Genomic DNA, 4,708 nt, shown 5'->3' with positions numbered 1-4,708 from the left:
GATTTATTATCTTTTGTGTTACTCCCTTGGGAAGACATCACTCTAAAACAAACAAACAAACAAACCCAAGAAAGCCAGAAAATAAAAACCCCACAATAGCAAATGGTGGTATCAACACTGGTTAACCGGTTTCACTAGTGCCTGGTCATTCAGCTGACTAGTTAACAATGGTAACTATATTTTAAAAATCTCAAGAATGATAAAAAAAATTCATATTGTGGAGGAAACTTGTTGCCTCTTCAAATCTATGTTACCGCTTGTTTAACAAGCTCCATTTTGAAAAGAGTTGCGCTTGTGCTCAACGGTCTGAGGTTCAAGGAAGAGAAGGTTTCTCTTCATGGAATATCTCCCTCACACCATACCAAGGAACACAAAGCAATTAGCTCAAAGAATACATTAACCTTATTTGTACTGGCTTGAGAAGATGCCAACATCTACTAAGGGACAAAAGACACGTGTCAGACTCGGCAACAGGAGCCCAACAGATCCTAGTCTACAGCTGTTTATAGTGACCTCACTCTTGGGAGCCGAAAAGATGGGAACAGCCCGAATGTTCATCACCAAATGAGAAGATGAGCGAAGTGTGGCATATGTGCACGACGGAATATTAATCAACCACAAAAAGATGAGCCTTGAATCCCAGGATAAGGGAAATAAGGTGGGCAGAGGGCAAATACCACACACATCTATTTCCATGAGGTATGTAAAACTAACCGTTAGATGTGGAGAGATGGACACAGCATAGAGGCTACTGAAAGCCAGGGAAAAGGAGAACTGGCAGTTACTGCTTTATTGGTATAGAGTTTCTGTTTGTGATAAATTTGGAAGGAGTGGAGAAGGTTGCCCATTATGGATATGTTAAATGTCACTGAACTGTACATATAAAAGCACTTAAAATGATAAATCTGATGCTATATATATATATATATATATATATATATATATATATAATCACAGTAGGATGTTAAGAGGAAAAATGAGGCAATAGACATTTATATGTGTGAATATATGTGTGTGCATATATTTATGCATATATATCTATCCACATGTGTGCAAACACATGTACAGTAGTGAATGTATGAGAACATTTCTGTAGACTTTAGTCTCACTTGTTAAGTAGTGCAAGAGGGTACCAGGAATTGAATCCATACCTCCAAGATATCAAAGGTTTAACCTAATCCCTGCTCTAGTTTTCCTGTCTGTTGCTGTGATAAAATATCCCAACAAGTTGGGGGAGAAGGGGTTTATTTCTGCCCGCAGTTCCAGGTTGCAGCCCATCACAGCAGGGAAGCCACAGCGGCGGGGGAGGGGGGGCACAAAGCAGACAGCCCCATCACACCCACAATTGCTACTGAAGGAAAATGAACACATGCATGTAAGGCTCAGTTTTTTTTTTTCATCCACTAGTATATGCTTCAGGACCCCTGCCTAGGGGATGGCACCACCCACAATGGGCCGAGTTTTCTCACATTATTTAACTTAATTATGATTTTCTTCAGCTGGGTGGTAGGAGCATACACCTTTAGTCCCAACATTTGGGAGGCGGAGGCAGGCAGAGCTCTGAGTTTGAGGCCAGCCTGGTCTACAGAATGAGTTCCAGGACAACCAGGGCCACACAGTGAAACCCTGACTCAGAAAGACAAAAACAAGCAAACAAAAAAGACTTTCTTGTACAGACACATCCTCATGCCAATCCTATGTAGATGACCCTCCATTGAGCAAGGCTCTCTTTCTAGGTGACTCTAGGTTGTGTCAAATCGATAGTTAAAAGTGAGCACCACACCCCAGAACCTTAGAATGTGCCCAGATTTGGATAAGAACTGTGGGAATATAGTTAATTATGAACTCTTTCTGGCGTAGGGAAGGTCTCTATGCCATGATGGTGTCTATCAGTAAGAAAACATAGATAGCCATGTGGGAGGAGAAACAAGATAATTCCATGAGGTGAGGAGGAAGGGCTTGATGTGTTAATAAGCCCTGGAAGGTCCAGGGTTGTAGAAGTTCTGCCTAAACTAAGTGGAGCAAGAAAGGGCGTCCTAAGGTTTTAGAAGCATGACCCTACAAGCAGCTTGATTTCAGGCTTCTAGTGTCCAGAACTGTGAGACACTGAACAAGTGTCCATTTTTTTTTTGTTTTTAAATCTCTCTCTCTCTCTCTCTTTGAAGATTTATTTATTTATTATGTATACAGTGTTCTGCCTGCATGTAGGCCTGCAGGAAGGACAGCAGCTCTCATTACGGATGGTTGTGAATCACCACATGATTCCTGGGAACTGAATTCAGGACCTGTGAATGAGCAATCAGTGCTCTTGACCACCGAGCCATTTCTCCAACCCCCCAAGCGTCTGTTTTTATAAGCTGCTTATCCTGAAGTACTGTACTGGAAGAGTCTCAGGAAATCAACATTGTGGGCTTTGTTTTTGGTACATTTGTGTCACTAGGCATTGTATAGTGGGCCACGCTGTCATTCTGTAGCCCTCCGACACTCCCTTCACCCCTCTAGCCCTGGGAATGAAATTTAAAGTTGCGATGTAAGGGCTGACACAAGGACTCACTTGCTGTGCAAGCCTGAGTTGAGCCCCAGAACCTACGAAAAGGTGGAAGGAGAGGACAAGTCTGCAAAGCTGTCCTCTGACCTCTACCAAGCGTTGCGGCATGTGCTCTTTCCCACAATAAGAAAAAAAAAAGACCTCCAACATGATAGTGCCGCACATCTGCCAGACCTGCTGAATGCAACATGATAGCGACTCACGTCTGCCGGAACGGCTAAATACAAAGGACAAACCAAGGTTAGGGAGGCGGAAGAACAGCTGGAATCCCCGTAAACAGGATCACGCGTGACTGCTAAGAAAACCAATGACAGCCATGAACGGTGAACACAAAAATACCTGTGCCCTCTCAACGCCATTCTTACAAGTACAGACATACTCTGCATGTTCTTCCCAGGACACATGAAACTTCTTAGAGCAGGACACACCCCGAAAGCCTACCAGCAATGCAATGGCAACAATGTATAAATAAGCTGTGACATAATCACAGGACCAAATACCCTGCAGGGTAAGAAAATCCAACTACTGCTTCACAAGACAGCAAGGAGGAAGCCACAAATTTGGTCAACATTATGTTGAACAAAAGAAACTGGGTGCGAAAAAGGATATACTACATGACTTCATTTACACAGAGTTTAAAAGTACCTCAAAGAAACCTTTGGTATTTCTGTGATCATTCTTTTAAGTGAGGGTAGACACGCATGAGTAACGGTTTACTGAGCTGTACAATCTGAACACTTTGCTGCATGGAGGTTACAGTTCAATAGAATGGGTATTTTAAAGGGACATTTAAAAGTCATCTGTTTTGATGTCAGACATTGCTGGTTTCCTTGGAGAGCCTGTGGCTCCTGTCTCTGCTCTTCTTCATCTAAAAATGTATTGACTACTCAGTCAAGCTGCAAAGCATTGCCCTTGGTAGCAAACTCCACTTCCCTCCAGGAGGGTGACAGCTATTCTGGAAGCTTGGAGGACTGTCTAGAAGCTGCTTGTCATGACTTTCTATGAATCCTCAAGACTCTTTCCTATCTGTGCTTCTCATTCCCGTTTTGGCTTCTGCAGAAAACTATTTTGACATCGTGGTTACCTCCCAGCTGGGGTTTCTGGCTTTTACCCAAGAAAATCCTGCTTGTTGGTCCCTTGCTCTCTTGCTTTCCCCAGCTGTTCTTAATCTTTGAACTCTTAATCTGCTATTATGGATACATTAGATTCTTCCTGGCTCCCCTAGCCCATGGCTTCCTTAAGAATGCAAGAAACGAAAAATTCTTGAAATCTCCATTTCTAGCCCTTGGGTACCATTCACTATCATACATCCTAAATAAGGGTATTGTTACATCCCGACACGAGAGAGTTGGCTTTCTTCTTTCCTATAGATACTGTTTGGATCGGCTACAGATTTCCAAGGGCAAACACTCCTGACTTCAATAATGGGTAAACAAATATCATCATTATCATTATGGCTTATGGGGAGGTACTAGCTCTGGAATAAGACAAGAAAAGTCAATTAGGATTTCAAAGATGGGAAAAGAAAAGGCAGGAGTGTGAGGAGGCTCAGTGGGTAAAGGCACTTGTTGCCAAGCCTGACCCTATGAGTCTGATCGCTGGAACTCGTAGGATGGAGGGAAAGAACCAGCTCCCATGGGTTGTCCTCTCGTCACCACACAGGCACCGTGCCGAGTCCCCCTAGCGACAAATAATAAATAATTAAATAAAAGAAAGGGGAAGTTACTATTTCTTGACTGTGATAGAAAGGTCAAGTGACTCCATTAAGAGTACTAGAGTCAACTTGTCAGCGTGAGGATGAGATAAATATTCTTTGAATCAATAAACTCTCTTTATATGAGTAATGGTTATACAGAGAAATTACAAAAATGCTTTAAAAGAGCATTGTGAGCATGTTTAATAAGGAAATTTTAGAAAAAACAAAACCTAATTGGGCAGTGGTGGCGAATGCCTTTAAGCCCAGCATTTGGGAGGCACAGGCAGGCGCATCTCTGTGAGTTCGAGGCCAGCCTGGTCAACAGAGAATTCTAAGACACCCAAGGCTACACAGAGAAATTCTGTCTCAGATAAATAAATGAAATGAAATATATAAAATAAAAGTAAAAAATAAAAAACAAGACCAAACAACCCTCCAAACCAAAAAAAAAAAAAAAAAAAAAA

This window comes from Microtus ochrogaster, linkage group LG1, assembly GCF_000317375.1.
Source record: "Microtus ochrogaster isolate Prairie Vole_2 linkage group LG1, MicOch1.0, whole genome shotgun sequence".
Classification (NCBI taxonomy): Eukaryota; Metazoa; Chordata; class Mammalia; order Rodentia; family Cricetidae; genus Microtus; species Microtus ochrogaster.
This window is presented reverse-complemented; position numbering follows the sequence as displayed.